This window comes from Fukomys damarensis, unplaced genomic scaffold (genome assembly GCF_012274545.1).
Source record: "Fukomys damarensis isolate Sample0158 unplaced genomic scaffold, DMR_v1.0_HiC HiC_scaffold_4, whole genome shotgun sequence".
Lineage (NCBI taxonomy): Eukaryota > Metazoa > Chordata > Mammalia > Rodentia > Bathyergidae > Fukomys > Fukomys damarensis.
Genome location: NW_022900916.1, coordinates 7,784,074 through 7,800,900, shown reverse-complemented (window position 1 = coordinate 7,800,900; position 16,827 = coordinate 7,784,074). Strand labels below are relative to the sequence as shown.

The window sequence follows — 16,827 nt, the reverse complement described above, 5'->3', positions numbered from 1 at the left end:
GCGAACATGACGCGCCCGCTCTCCGCCCGCAGGACCCCTCAGCCGCAGGTCACTTGTCGCGGAAATCGACTGACCACCGAGCTGCCAAGAGTCCAAAAGGAGACGCCTGCGAGGGTTTGCTAAAGCAACAGCAAGCCCACTCACTCGATAAGGTAACCTACACCTCCGCGGCACAAGCCGCGGGGGCAATTTGGAATTTGAAAGCTCTAACAGCAATACCTGAGTCCTTGCCTACTTCCGCCCTTCTCGCGGTGGCAGACGGGATAGGTAGTTCTAAGAGAGCCAGAAGTCGATGCTTTCTGGCGGATCAAAACTACATTCCCAGGAGGAAATGCGCGAAGTAGGAAAGGTCGAGGTTAGAAAGGGCTGGAACCTCGTGCTCTCTTACCTCGAGCCTGTTGACCATTGGAGCAGCTGGGGAAGGCGGGGAATTACGCAAAAATCCAACTGACCAATGGGAAGCGTGAAAGGGACAAGATGATGATAGCGGCGTGGTCACCTTGGATACCGAGGACGCGACTTCTTGTTTGGAAAGGGTGGAGCTTTGGAGCGAGACCGAGATCAAAACCCAAAGAGAAAAATAAGAGCCTAAGGAAGGATCGGGACCAAGGGAAAGGGTAAGAAACTGTACTTTTTTAAAGATGAGAACTTGGTGCAAAGTAAGAGTACCCCTTGTGGATGGTAAGACCCAACGTCGCTAATTTAGTGATGGAAAGGGTCCCCTTGCAGAAATGTAGAGCCAGAACTGTGCTTTTTGAAGGAACTCCCTCTTCCGTAGAAAATACTCTACATTGGAATCCTGGCTTCTTCCTGATTGTAAGTGACCATATATGTTATTGAATGTCTTTGTTTTTTGTTTGTTTGTTTTTTAGCAGGATCTCACTATATACTCCTGGCTGGCCTTGAACTCACTATGTAGTCTTGCCTTGTCTCATACTCATAGTGATCCTCCTACCTCAGCCTCCATGAGTGCTGGGATTCTAGATGTGTGCCAGAAAGTCCAACTTATGTCTTTGGATTTTAATTGTGCACTCTTAAAATGAGAAAAACAATACTTTGCTTGCTTTACCTCAAAGGGTTTTTGTTAGGATCAAATAAGATAATGGATGATAACACTGTTCACAGTCTACAAAATTGCAGGGTATTGTATTTTTTATTTGGGGAATAGCACTGACTCTTAAGTCACCAAGAAAAATTTGAGAGATCAAAATTTGTTTTGATAGCAGTTTTGATCTCTTTGACAACGAATGATCCTCGGTTTTAAGGGCGAAAATAAAATGCTATAAGAAAAAAAACTCAACCAAGTTCAGTGGAATGAGCCTAAGACAAGTTGTCATATTGTTTTCTTGGTTGTCATTGGTCTACCTGTGTCATGTGGACCTGTTTCTTCAACTTTAAGATAAAGATGGATTGTATTAAGTAACTCCATAAGATCTCTCTTAACTTTTTATATATATGATATTTTTCTGTGAGCAGTAGAAATGGGAAGGATATTTCCTCCTTACCTGCCTCTCTCCCTTTCTCTCTCCCTCTGCCTCCCACAAATCATTCCATAAATTCTTAGACAAGACACCTACAAACAGCACTATTTAATAAAATGTAAGCACCAAGAATGAGTGCCTTGGAGAACTGAAGCCTTTAGCCAGTGGAATGACCAGAATTCTTGGGAATCATAGTGATAGACACGCTGGCCAGATTCCTCATAGCCCTAGTCCCACATTCTTTGTTGGCTATGACTTTTTTTATAATTCAGTATTTTTTTTAAAGTTATCCTTTCCTCCTTTCTGTACTTCTGGTCCTCCTGCCTCTGTCATCTTCTTCCTCTGTGAAGACTTGTGCTAGGTGCTGGCTTTTCAGTTCAGCAAGAGCTCACTGAACACATAACATTGTTGACTTTGTGTTGCATGTGATCAGAAATATTCAGACTATATTTTAGTAAATTCCCATGGGCATAACTTTGAAAAGAAATTTGAAAAAGACACTGGCTTTGGCATTTAAGAAGGTGCTCAAATTTGCTGTAGAAATGCTAGATACTTTTAGATAAAATATGAATCTTTCAGCCACAGTTGTCTATATAGTCATTATTCCACTATTTTCAAATAAAGAAAACTAAATTAAATTGGTGAAAACTTACTTTTCTGGTCACATGTGGTTGAATTGAGACAATTACTGATATCAAGGGGGATATAAGACACTAAGGCATTACTGACACTTAAAAACCAGTCTAATGAGTATCAAATTTCTATGTGTATTTCATTTGATTGACTTACAGCTTTCAAAACATTTGCATGGCTCAGCTCACTCTACTCTTACAAACACTGTGCAGCAGGGCAATCTTTATTCTTGCATTACACATGAGGAAACAGATTCAGAAACATTATGATTAAGCAGTTAAAGAATTTGGCCCTCTTCACGTGCTACCAAACAGTCCTAATTCTCTGACATCCTTGAAGAAAAAAATAATGCACCTCAAAAGCAGAGAATCAGATATAATTTTTTCTCTTTTCATAGTTTTTGCCTCTTCAGCTTTGAAAAAACCATGTCTATCGCCATATGCACATGAACATATGCTTCTGGTGGGAGTTTAAGTTATTATAAACTTTTCAGAGTTTACTCCACCAATAAGCATTAAAAATATTCATATCTGGTCATGGTCACACATGCCTGTAATCCCAGGACTTTGAGAGGCTGAGGCATGAGGACTGCAAGTTTGAGCTCAGCCTGGGCAACTTAGTGACTAAAGCAAAACCTTGTCTCAAAATAAAAAAGGGTAGAGAATAGATAGCTCAGTGGGAAAGCCCTGGGTTCTATCCTCAGTGCTGGGGAAAAAGTGTTATGTGTGACCCAGAAATCGTGCTTTGGGGGCTGTAAGCATGCAATTAGGAATGTTCAAGGAACTTTGTCTTACAGGAAAACTTACCATAGAAAATTATTGCATTAATTAAAATACCCTCAAACAAGAAAATAGTAAATTAATACACATTTAGAATATTATGCAATTTAAAATTGCATCTTAAAGATGAGTCAATGACATAAGAAATATTTCATAACATAATATTAAGTAAAGAGCTAATACCAAATTAGATGCTTAGTATGATCCTGATTCTGTAATACTTATCAAAATAAATTTATCGTAAAATTATGTAGCGTAGAAACAATTGCAGAAGGATATGTACCACTTGATAACAGGAATCTAAGCAGTGAGATTATGAGTTTTTAATGTTTTGTGCTAACAATAATGAAGAAATTTTACAACTATAAGAAAAAATTTAAAGCATTTCTTAGCATATTTTGTTCTCCAGGACTGATGCAATAAATCAAAGATTTCTTACCATCTAAATATAGATGTAGACGGTAGAGGATTTCTTACCATCTAAATGTGAATGTCAGTGAATGTTATTTATATTCAACAGAATGAATGGCAGAGGTCATGAGAGAGTTTTCAGAGGAAAATGGAACCAAAACAGATTAAGTATTGCCTTGCAAGGAAGGCACAATTAACATTCTGAATATAAATATCATTCTATTAATAAATGTATTAATAAATAAATTAAAAATAATAAACTGAAAGCATAAGTTAATAATTAACAATACTGAGAAGTATTTACTGAACATGTAGTTAGGCCCATTTGAAATTTGATGGGAAACTGCAGAGAGAGAGAGTTATATTTTTTCCTTTATAATCTGGACAGCTTGTCGTTCTTTTCTAGAGTGACTGCACTTGCTAAGACTGCGACTAGGATATTGAATGGGCAAAGTGAAAGAAGAGATCGGTGCTTGATTTTTAGCCTTGTGTGGGAAAGCATTTGGTATTTTACCAGCAGTCAGGCAGTTTGTTGTAGATTTCCCACATAGGCCTTTTATTAGGTTAAGAAAGTTTAATTCCTAATTTTCTTAGACTTTTTATTATGAGTGCATGCAGTGGCTTGTCAGAGGTTCTGTTTCTGTCAAGATGATTGTTTTCTTTCTTTGAATTTCTCAATATGGTATCTTATAGCCAGTGAGTTTTCAAGCCTTGAATCACTTTTAATTTCCTGGATAAATTTCACTTGATCACGTTATATTGTCCTTTCTGCATAAAGTGCTCGATTCCACTTGCTAATGCTATCTAAGGATATGTGTATTTTATGTTTACGAGAGATATTGGTCTGAAAATTTCTTTTATATCTTTTTCTGATTTTGATATCATGGTAAGAAAGGCAAGTGTTCCTTCTTTTATTTTCTGGAAGATTTATGGAGAAGTTGCATTAAGCTTTAGTTTTATTTTTCCCGTTGAGAAGTTAATGTGCTTCGTTTCTCTGAAACTCTCAGTCTGTGTGTACTCAGACTCTCCCTGTTGCATCTGCTCTCACTTCCAGTGTTCACATTTAGACACATAGTTGAGTTTCTCATTTTACCTTTTATGTCCCTGAACTGCTTCCATCTTCTGTGTTTTCATAAACTGTTCTTCACCTTTTGTAGTTCATATCCTCAAAGCTATGTTCTAATCCACTATTTCTTTCCTATCTCTGCTAATCCAGTGCTTAATATCTGCATAGAGTTTTCAACCCAAGGGCTGTGTTTTCATTTTTAAAAGATGTGTTTGTTTTTTTATTTACGTTTTCTTTAAACTGCCTTATTTATTGTGGTTTCCTTAAATTTTCTTACTCTAATTATCTTGCTTATTTTTAAGTTATTCTATTACATTGTTTTGCGGTTGCTATTTTTCTTTTGTTGCATAAACAAGCTCCCAGTGATGTTGGTTTATTTCTTGTCATGACTTGCAAATTTTGTTCATAGGTCATCTTTAGTGGGACTTCTCTTTTGTGAAAAATCCTTTAAATTCTAGGTTATGATACTGTCCCTTCATTCAAAGCCCTACCAATTTTAGTGATCATGGGCCAGGTTTTTTATTTATTTATTTTGTTTTTGCTTCACATTGCTTTGTATAAAATAATTAATTAATTAGAAGAATAAATATAAAATATGAGTAAGGTATACGGAAAATAGTAAAATGAGCAAAGTTGTACCCAACATCTACTTAAGAACTGAGACTGCTGGACGCGGTAGTGCCTGCCTATCATCCCAGCCTGCGGGAGGCTGAGGCAAGAGTGTTGCAGTGAATGCAAGACCAGCCTGAACTATGTAGTGAGGTCAAGGCCACCCTGAACCACATTGTAAGACCCTGTTTCAAAAAAATTTTTTTAAATGCAAAAAAACAAAAACCAGTAGAAAGAACTGAGAACTTACCAATGAGTACTTTTTTTTTCCTTTCTCCTTTATCTTTTGGCTTTTATCCCAAAGTGGTCAAACTGAAAACTCTATGGAAGAAGATAGGCCCCTACAAAGCAAGGGAGGGAAATCCCATTTATTTATTATCCAAACAGAGATTTGCACTGCCACTGTGGGCTGTGAGGGTGCCTCAGATTGCAAAGAACTGGGAAGAGTGGGAGTAAGGTTCCGCTGCCTGCCTCGTAAGTGCAAGGGCCTGGTATCAAAAATCCCCAGTAACCAAAAAAAAAAGGAAAAAAGGCCGCTGCCTGCCTCGAAAACCAAGGATAGCCACAAGGTCTCAATTCTCAGAAAGGGTATAACAGACCTTCTTGTATATGCACCTAAAAACATAGAATCAAAGTAGGTGCATTTAGAAATGGGAAGAAAGGAGCTAAAGGTGTAGGGAAGGTGGGATGGGTAGGGGAAGGGTAATAAGGGAAAAGAAAAAAATGTGAGATAATGAAAAGATGAAAATAAAGTGTTTGTAGTTGGGGAGGGGAGGAGGGGGTGAAGGGAGGGCAGGGTTACGGGGAAAAAATGAGAATTAAGACTTGTCATGTAGAGGTACAAGATCCCAACAATGAATGTAACTGTACTATATCCCTAAAATGTACCAATAAACTCAATTAAAGCTGAAAAAAAAGTAGGTGCTAGATGAAAACTGGCAGAACTCTTCAAGGAGAAATATGGAATCCATTGTTATAGTTGGTGTAATCAACAACCCTCTATCAGAAATGAACAGGTTCAGCGGGCAGAAAATCAGTAATGACACAGCCAAATTTAACACCACCATCAGTCACCTGAACATTGTGAACATCTACAGACTACTTCTTTCAACAACCACAGAATACCCATTCTCCTCAAACTCTCAGGGAATGTTCATCAAGATGGACCACACCTTAACAAAATTAGAAGACTAGAAATCCTACAATGTCTGTGTTACGGTTTAAATCTACAAATGTCATCCAAGAGTGTCATGTTCAGAGGTGGGGCTTTTGGGAGGTGATTGGATCATGGGGGCCTATACTTATCCATGGATTAATCACTGATGACTTCATAGTTAAATGTGCTGTTAGTAAGTAGGGCCTGGTTGGAGGTGGCTAAGTGAGGAGGGGGGTTTTGACCTGGAAGGTTGTATTCTTGTCCCTAGCTCTCCTTTCTCTCTCTACTTCCTGGTTGCCATGGGGTGTGCAGCTGTCCTCCAAAATACCTTTCCTTCATGCCATTTCTGCCTTGGAGCCAGCCAACCATGGACTTAACCCACTGAAACTGTGAGCAAAAGTAAACTTCTCCTACTATAAGTTGCAAGTTTCAGGTTTTTGTCCCAGTTACAGGAAAGTGAGTAATATGGTCTTTTTCAGACCACAATTAAGATAGACACCAATAACAGGGAAAAACAACTTTAAAAAATGCTTTGAACTCCATGAAAATGAAAACATAACTTACTAAAATTTGTGAGACTTAGTAAAAGCAGTAGTAAAGAAGAAAAAAGATCTTAAGTTTCCAGCTTAGGAAACTAAAAAAAGAAATACAAAATAAGTTGAAGAAAAGAAATATAGGGTGGAAATCAATAAAATGAAAAGCTTGTCCTTAGAAAAGATCAATAAAATTGATAAGCTTCTAGTGAGGTTGACTAAGAAAAACAGAGGACACTAATTATTCATATCAGAAATGAAAGAGAACCCAAAACAACAGATGTCATGGTCATTAAAAGGCTAATAAAGGAAAATTATGAACAACTATCTACAGACTTGGTAAGCTAGACGAAGGGGACCAGTTATTTGAAAAATACTATCTGTCAAAACTCACACAAGAAATAGACAATCTGAATAGGCCCATATGTAGTCAAGAAATTGAGTAAATAATAACTCCCCAAAACAAGGAAACAGGACCCACATGGGCTCATTGGTAAATTCAACATTTGAGGATGAAATTTTTTAGAAGATAGCAGCAAAGGGAGTGCTTCCTAATCATTCAAAGGCCATTATCACCCTAATACCCAAGCCAGACAAAGTCATTACAAGAAAAGAAAATTATAGAACAATATATCACATGAACATAGGAGCAAAAATCATCAATAAAATAATAAAAACTTGAATCCAACAATGTGTAGAAAGAATTATATACCATGACCAAATGGGATTCATCTTAGAGTTGCAATACCACTTCAACATTCAATAATCAAATAATGTGAGCCATCACATCAACAGACAAAAAAAAAATCACATGATTTTGTCAATAGAGGTACAAAAATATTTACAAAATCTAATGACCATTCATGACTTTAAAGAAAAAATGTTCTCAGAAATAAACTAGGAATAGAGGGACCTTCCTCAACTTGATAAAGAATATCTGCAAAACCCCTGTAGCCAACATTGTATTTGAAGGTGAGAAACTAGAAGCTTTTTAACTAAGTTCAAGAGCAAGGTGAGGATGCCCTCTCCCACTGCTCCTTTTCTACATTGTGCTGTGAGTCTAGACAATGCAATATGATAAGAAAAAGAATTGAAAGGAAAGGAAGGAATAAGACTACGTTTCTTGCAGGTGATGCGATTATCTATGTAGACAGCTTGAAAGAATCAACAATAAGACTATCTCCAGAAACTGCTAAGCAATTACATGCAAGTTGCAGTATGCAAAGTTAGGACACAAAAGTCAATCATTTTCCTACCCAGCATTGAATGAGTATAATTTGAAATTAAAAACAAAACATAGCCAGGTGTGGTGGTGCACGCCTGTAATCCCAGCACAAGGGAGGCTGAGGCAGGAGGATCGCTGTGAGTTCCAGACCAGCCTGGGCTACATAGTGAGTTCCAGGTCAATATCAACTACATAGTTAGACCCTGTCTCAAAAAACCAAAATAAATAAATAAATAAACAAAACATAATTTACATTAGACTCTCCAAAAATTAAATACTTATGTATTTCAATTTAATAAAATATGTTCAAGATTTATATGAGAAAAAGCACAAATTTCTGATAAAAGAAATCAAAGATGAACTGAAGAGATATGTATTCCGTGTTTATACATAGGAAGACTCAATATTGTCAAGATGTAAATTCTTCCCAAATTGTGATCCTGACAACATACTTTGTGGGTTTAAGTGAATTTATTCTGAAATTTATATGGAGAAGAAAAAGACTTACAACAGCCAATACAACATTAATGGAGAAGAACAAAGGTGAAGAAGTGACACTCCCCAACCTCAGTATTTACCCGGAAGCTAGAGTAATCAAGACAGTGTGCTCTTCACAGAACAGTGGACAAGTAGTTAAAAAAAATGAAACAGAGAATCCAGACACAGCCCTACATACATACAGTCATCTGATCTTTGACAAAAAGCCAAAGGAGATACAGAGAAGCAAGGATAGACTTTTCTACAAGCGGTGCTGGGGATGGGAGTGGGATGGTGCTGGAATAACTGGACGTCTACATGCAAAAGGAAAAACTTGAATCTAGACACTGATTTGATATCTTTAACAAAAACTAACCCAAAAGGAACCATAGGCCTAAGTGAAAATGCAAAACTATGAAACTTCTAGAAAACATAAGAAACCCTAGGTGGCTTTGAGTTTAATGAAGATGTTTTAGATACAACTCCAAAGCCATGATCTGTGAAAGAAATAATTGATCTGGGCTTCATTAAAATTAAAAGTTTCTGTTCCGCGAGAGGCAATATCAAGAGAATGAGAAGAAAGCTCATAGAAAACATTTGCAAAAGTCATATCCAAAATATGCAAAGAACTATTGAACTTCAACAACCAAAGATGTAAAAAATGGTCAGAGACCTTAAGAGACACCTCATTAAAGAAGCTATACAGCCGGGTGTGGTGGCGCACACCTGTAATCCCAGCACTTGGGAGACTGAGACAGGAGGATCGCTGTGAGTTCCAGGTCAGTCTCAACTCACAATGAGACCCTGTCTAAAAAACAAACAAACAAACAAACAAAAAAGAAGCTATTCAGGTGGCAAATGAGTATATAAAAGGATGGTCAATATAAGCCATGGAAATGCAAATTAAAACCTTGAGATGCTACTACATATATACTAGCATATCTAAAATTTGTAAATACTGACAGTAAGACAAAAAATAGTTTTTTTAAATACTACAATGCCAAATGTTGGCAAGGATGTTAAGTATCCTTTTACATTGCTGGTAGGACTACAAAACAATACAGCCACTTTGGAAACCAATTCAGCACTTTCCTATAAAAGTCAGTATCCATTTATTACCTGCCCCCGCAAGTCTACTTCTTTGTATTACTCAAGAGAAATGAAACTAGATAGTCATATGAAGAATTGTACTCTAAGCTTCATAGCAGCTTGATTCATAATCAAAACCTGAAATCAAACCAAATGTCTATCAATTGATGAGTGGTAAATCCGTTGTGGTATGGTATAAAATAGAACCAAATGCAGCAATAAGAGGAATAAAACACTGAAAACAACAATCTAGATGAATCTTAAAAACTGCACACAAGGTGATAGAAGCCAGGAATGTCTACAATTCTGTTTTAGTTTGGGCTACAATAACGAAGTACCATCAACTGGGTGACTTAAACAACAGGTATGTATTTCTCACAGTTCTGGAAGCTGGATGTCTAAGACCAGGGTGCCAGCATAGTCAGGTTCAGGCGAGAACCCTCTTCCCGATGGCAGAGTGCCTACTTCTTTTCATATCTCACACGGCAGAAAGATAGATCGTTCTCCTACCTTGTCCTACAAGGCTGTCCATCCCATTTTTTATGGCTTTACCCATATGACTTATTACTGTCAAGAGGACCAATCCTCCACATATCACAAAAGGATTTGATTTTTACATTTTTATTATTTTTCCAATTTTTATTAGTACATGTTCTCAATACATAGTGATTATATTCATCATGGAGTCGGTACCTGGACACAACAAATATGATTCCTTTTTCATGCCCTTCCTATTTGAGAAAGATCCATCTCCTTTCTTCCTATTATCTGTTTTATTTTGCTTTTCATCTAAACTTTGAGTTTCTCATATAAGAGAAACCATGAGATATTTAAACTTGTGTGTCTGACTTATGTCACTTAACATTACGATCTCAAGATAAATCCATTTTCCTACAAATGACTGACGTTTATCTTTCTTTATGGCAGAGTAGAACTCTGTTGTGTGTTAATGACACATTTTCTTTACCCATTCATCTGTTGATGGACATATTGGCTGCTTCCAAGATTTAGCTATTATGAATTGTGCTGCTATAAACATGGGTATTCACGTACCTCTGCAACATGATGTCTCTGACTCAGGAAGCCACCTAGAAGGGGAATAGGTGGGTCAAATGGAATTTCTATTTTTAGTTTTCTGAGGAATCTCCATACTGATTTCCATAATGATTTACGAGACTACACTTTCACCAACAACATTAGCAGGGATATTTTTTCTCCCACCGTCTCACCAGTACTTGTTATTATTTGATTTGTTAATTATAACCATTCTTTCTGGAGTAAGGTGGAATCTCAGTGTTGTTTTGATTTGCATTTCTCAAATGTGCAGCAGTGCTGAACATTTTTTCATGTATTTATTGGCCGTTTGTATTTCTTTTATTATATGTGCTGTCAGAGCGAGTGCTATATTTCTTCTTTTGTGAAATGTCTATTCATTTTACTTTCCCATATTTTGATTGAGTCCTTAATTTGGGAGTCTAAAGTTTTTGAGTTCTTATTTTTTTCTTTCTTTTATTGAGTTTATTGGTACATTTTACGGATACAGTACAGTTACATTCATTATTGGGATCTTGTACCTTTACATGACAGGTGGTCTTGGTTCTCCTTTTTTCCACTTGTCCCTGCCCTCCCTTCACCCACTTTGAGTTCTTATATATTCGTGATGTTAGTCCTCTGTCTGAGTAATACCTTGCAAAAATTTTTCCCCATTCCAGAGGTTTTCTCTCACTCTGTTGTTAGGTTTTTTATTACTGCTTCAATTTCATTGCTTGTTACTGGATTATTCAGTGTTTTTGTATCTTCTTGATTCACTTTTGGTATTCACATGTATTTAAGAATCTATCCATTTCTTCTGAATTCTCTACTTTATTAGAGTAGAGATTTTTACAATTGTTAATAATCTGGATTTTGATGTTCTTCATTGTTATTTCACCTTCTTCATTTCTAATTGCATTAATTTTGGTCTTTTCTTAGTTTGTAAAATTGACTAGAGGCTTGTCTATTTTATTTATTCTTTCAAAAAACCAGCTCTTTAATTCATTGATTCTTTGTATTTTTTTATTCTCCATTTTGTTAATTTCTGCTCTGATCTTTATCATTTCCTTCCTTGTGCTAGCTTTGGATCTGGATTGTCTTTTTTTTCGAAGGCTTTGAAAAAAGTGCACCATTAGATTAATTGTTTGGCATCACTGTTTTTCTGCTGTGGGCATTCATAGCTATGAACTTCCTCTTAGGGATGCTTTCATTGTGTGCCTCAGTTCTGGTGTGTTGCTCTGGCATTATCATTTGACCCCAGGAGCTTTCTAATTTCTTCCTTAATTTCTTCTGTGACCCACTGATTATTCAAGAGTGTATTGTGTAATTTCCATATATTTGCCTAATTTTTGGCTTCTTAGGGTTTGATTTTAATATATGAATTTTGGGCAATACATTCAGTTGATAACAGATTCTAATTATATGTGATTTTAGAAAGGGGAAAAAAAAAAGGAAAGGTACTTTACTGATGATTGCCATGTACCAGGGATGAAGGGGACAGGGTAAGAGGGAGTGGCAGGAGGTACTGATTATAAAGAGACGCAAGGGAACTTGTTAGAGCAATGAAAGTATTTGTAGTAATGATCACACAACTGCTAATACTGGTAAAACGTATCAAGTTATACATTTAAGATTGTGGCTTTTACTGTATGTAAATTTTGCCTCAATAAAGTTGATTTTTTAAAAGCTTACTGAGCTCCTGACTTCCTCCTCATGGACGTGGAACCTAAGTTTGGAGTTGTTACACAGTATTATGGCTTCGGGGTGCGTGTCTGCTCCGTGGTTGGTGTCTGACCACGCGGCCACTCCCGGGCTGTGGTCCATTCATGTCTGAGACATGAGCCTCCACGCTGGCCTCTCCTGAGAATTCTGCATCCCCACCTGTCCTCAGAGCTTCCTGAAGCAGCATCTGTCTAGCCCAACTTCAAGGGCCCTTGGATTGCAGTGTTCTCGGCCCAGCATCTCTCCCCCACACTCTCTGAGGCCTCTCTGGGGCCCATGTGGCTGAGTCACCCTCTTTGCTTCCTCATAAGAAGGGACAGGCGTGGGGATGGCTCTGGAACCGTACTGTTGTCCCCAAGTACCATGTAGGAGAAGAGGCACATCATCTTGATATTCTCGAATGTCTGGGTTCTGTCATTTTGCTTCCCAGGACTTTCCCAGGGCAGACAGCAGATCTCAGAGGCTCCTGCCAAATTGTTTGCTCACCACCTCTCTGTCCTTCCATTCAGAGCTTTATTTATTTTTATTTTTATTTTTTCTTCCAATGTAAAGCTAGGAAGATTTTTACATCAATATTCTTCTAACCCTATAATTAATAAAACTGTGTTAGAGGAAGGAAATAGAAGTTCGGTAAGGGATGCTGCCTGGGGGAGGGCTAAAGTGGAGGTCTGCATAGGGTCAGGGAAACCTGACAGCAGGAAATTCTTAAGCAACCAAAAAGGAAGGCTGTGAAACCCATAGACGTGGGAGAGAAACCTGTTCCTACTTCACATATTGTCTCAGCAACAGGGTTGTCCTGTATTCTTTTAAGGACTTCAAAAAACAACAACAACAACAACAAAACTGCTTGCTCCCTTTCTCTTCCAAAGCCCGATGTCCTCTACAGTCTTTATTATTCTAGACTCCAATATCTTACAGTGGGATTGGAAATCACATCTTCCAGTAGACCACACTTTGCATGGTGATGGCCCTAGGGCAGATCACTGCTGGAAAGGACCAGGTCATCAGCCCCAGGCTGACCGCCGTTCCCTGCCAGTGTGACTGAAGTAACATTAAATATGAAGGGAAAGAACAGGCGGTGCAGGAGGGGCCAACTTCTGCCGACCTTCTGCCGGGCTGGGACTTCGTTCACACCGTCCCCTGTAACCTTCACTGTGACGCTCAAGTCTTCCTGCAGCTTAGGAAGAGCCGCTTAGAGCCTGGGTGTCCTGCCGGTGCTCACACAGGAAGGGGAGAACTGAGGTGTGAGCCCCACCTGATGGGCTTCACACGGGTCATGTCGGTCACCCCACGCTGCCGCCTTGGCAGACTAAGCCGGTTTCAGATGACGCTCAGGAGGAGGAGGAGGTGGTGGAAGAAGGAAGGAGGCTGTCGCATTCCCTGAAGTTCATTGCTAAGGAAACAGACCTGGCTACTCTAACAGAGTAGGGACGAGCAAAGAGGCAGCTGAAAGAGCAGGTTCCCGAGGCAGTTTCTTAATTAGATACGATATATGGACCATCCACATGGCACTGTAAGTGTGCTTAAAATTCAGACAAGCGTAGAATTTTTTTAAAAATGTGTATTATCATAGCAAGCATGAGGACCCTGCAGTATGAGGATTTTTATTTTATTTTGTTTTCTGAGACAGGGTCTCACCATGTAACCCAGGCTGGCCTTGAACTCACTATGTAACCTACACTGGCCTGGTCATGCGACCCTTCTGCCTCAGCCTCCAGAGTGCTGGGATTAGCAGCGTGCGCCACCACGCCCAGCAGTGTGAGGACTCTATGTAGAGGGCACCTTCACATGCAGAATCTCTGCTTTGCAACCTCCTACAGGATTTGGAACTCCCGGCCGGGCTCTCCGTTGAGTTATTTGGAAACTATTAGGGGAACCACGATGGTCTTTCAGGTCCTCTCTGAACGCTGACGGGACTTGCAGAATGACTGCAAATTGCCGCAGACATGAAACCAGTGTTTCTCGCCACCCTGTGTGTGCACGAGATGCTTCCTTGTGGTTTGTAACCATAGCAACAAGTTCTACAGCCCATTGTTTGGCTCACCATTTTGTGGCCTGCCTGATAACCCTTGCAGTACAACTGTTCATTTGTCTTTGACTGATTTCCATGCTGCTGGCCTGCTCTTTGCTGAAGGGACTTGTACTGTCATAGTGACAGAGTCAGATCCCATCAGCATGGGCCTGTTTTCCTCCTGGGAGCTTTTGCTAAGGTCACGACGACAGTGTTAAATGTGAAATAATGTAAAAGGGGAGAGGATTTGAGCCAGGGAACTCAGGTTTGGGTCTATACTGCCATTTATTGCTGCATGATCTTGGGCCCTTCATCTGCCCTCTCTGACTTTGAATTTCCTCATTAACCAAATGAAAATTCCTGTGGTGTAAGGTTGTTGTTAGGATTAAGTAGACTATGACCACATTTATACCTATTCAGAAATAAGTAATACAGATCTCATTCTGGCTATGGAAGGGTCTGAGTGGGCAAAACCACTTAAGGAGCTTTGAAGAGAGGAGGAGAAACTTATCTTGGATCTGCACTTGAGCCCTAGGGGGAGGACAGAGGGAGGCAAGAGCAAGGAGAGGAGAGAGAAGACCCTGCGCCCCAGCATCCTTCCCCCACGAAGGGGCCGCTGCTCTAACCGCCTTGGGTTTGCCATGATCCCGGCACGGAACAGCTTCCTCACTGGTTACACGTGCACCTAATACTATAATAATTTCATTTTTTGTTAGTATGTATTTGTGATGCATAATAATTGCATGCCTCTTAGAAAATTGGTAAGACACATATCACATCATGGTTACTTCCCCTTCCGCTCCCCTCCTTCCTGCCTCCCTTCTCCTTGGGTCCCCCGCACATGTCCACAAAGTCTACCTCCCTCTTTCCTATCGTCTACCTTTTATCCTGCTTTTTATTTATATTCTGGAGAAAACTACTGCATCTGATTTATTTCACTTAGTGTGATGGTCTCAAGGTACATTCACTGTCCTACAATTGACTCAAATTTATCCTTCTTTTGTGTATAACTTTAGATTTAACCCTGGCACAAGGGCATGGACTTTACTGGCTACGTATACATCTGGAGGTTCCCCTGAGTTTCGCTTTCTTTTGTGTGTTTGTTTAATTAAAGCTACTCCAAACCACATGTCCCTTGGACCCTTCAGATAGCCAAATTCTATCCTACACGCTTACCATGGGAGTTCTTTCTTTCTTTCTTTTTTTCCCTGTGGCTGAGTGGGTTTTTCTCAGGATTCTTTTCAGAGAGAGTAGTTTTCTTTCTTTCCTTCTTCTCTTGGGAGTGGGGGTGGAGAGGGAACAGAAAGAAGATGTGGTTAGGCTTGTCAGGCTGTAGAATGACAAAGCTTTTTACCCCTTAAAAATATAAGCATGTTTTAAAATGTTCCAGGTCTAATTTCATGGACCATATTCATCTTTAGGATGGGCCTGAAATGGATACTTTTAAAGTTATCTGTAGGAGACATATATGTTAAGATGATAGAGATGAATGGGTTGAGGTAGTTGTCATATGACTTTACATCACATTTTTGTAACCCTGTTTCAGCGTCTCTCTGGTTTTTATAGTAGAAAAGTGAAACAAACAATAAATAGGCATATCCTAGAGCTCTCCCTTCCTTCAGATGTTGTGGCTCTGGGTTGTGTAGAAGGTGTTATGCTGTGAAGCTTCCACAAGTAGGGGATGCTGGCAACGCCTCCACTTTCCAGGGCCGCTCGTAGGGCTCAGCTGCAAAGCAGCGTGGTCAGGTGCTATGCGTGCCTGGCAGGGAGACACTGTGTAGCGTGTCTGAGTGTTGCATTACCTGCAAGGTCTAAAAGCAAAACCTGTGCTTGTCCAGTGACGAGTAACATCGAAGGTCCAGCATCTCTCTGGGAGCACTGCCGTCTCACAGCCAGAAAGTCACATTGCCTGCACACGCTGCCCAGTTTTCTGGAGAATGTGTTATTTGTTTTTTTGCACGTGCTCCTTAAAACCTTCAGGAAAATCTTCCTTAAAAAAACAAGGAAACGAAAGTCTTCCTTAAACATGAAAACAAAGTGATGATCACCTGTTTGCTTTTAAAGAACAGAGTGGTGTGTCTCAGGAAACAAGGCATCCCCTGCCATACTTGTTGCTTGGTTACTCTTTGTGTAGCTAGCTTCCTACTTTGGCTTTTATCTTAACTCCGGTGAAGAGTGACGAATGGAGGCGTTCCGCATTCTTCTGAGAGAGTACCGATGTTTATCATTCGCTTCCTTTCTGGAGGGGGGCTCAGAACCCGCCATGTTACGGCCACCCCCGAAGTGTGCACGGCCACCCAGCTTCTGTACCCCAGGCTTCATGGCACCTGGTTCAGTTATAACTTTAAAGCATTTGTGTTTGTGATTCTTTGACTAATTTCTGTCTTACCACCAGCCTGTGAGCCTCGAGGTCTTGTCTGCTCTTGCACACCATGGTATCCTTTTCCTGCCCAGAGCACAGGCTGGCTCCTGGCTTCCAACCATTCTTTGCCTCCAAATTCACCTCTCTCCAAATCATTCTTCTCCCCAGCACTAGGATCATCGCATTGTAGTCCTCTCAAAAAAAAAAAAAAAAAAAAAAAAAAAAAAAAAACACAACAACA

At 39.5% G+C, this 16,827-nt stretch overlaps 2 protein-coding genes across 4 annotated transcripts in view; both read left to right on the top strand.

The window, feature by feature from the left end:
* Positions 1-16,827, top strand: part of Ccdc146 (coiled-coil domain containing 146) — a 166,510-nt gene that overhangs the window by 47,773 nt on the left and 101,910 nt on the right. The window contains exon 1 of one of the 3 annotated variants that reach the window (XM_010636934.2): positions 92-152. The exons of 1 other annotated variant lie outside the window; for it this stretch is intronic. The gene's annotated coding sequence lies outside the window, so the exon portion shown is untranslated. Of the gene's footprint in view, positions 1-91; positions 153-226; positions 618-16,827 lie in introns of those variants that run through there. One more of the 3 variants, XM_010636927.2, reaches the window with a different exon arrangement.
* Fbxl13 (F-box and leucine rich repeat protein 13) overlaps positions 1-16,827 on the top strand; it is a 273,523-nt gene that overhangs the window by 247,484 nt on the left and 9,212 nt on the right. The window lies entirely within an intron of this gene.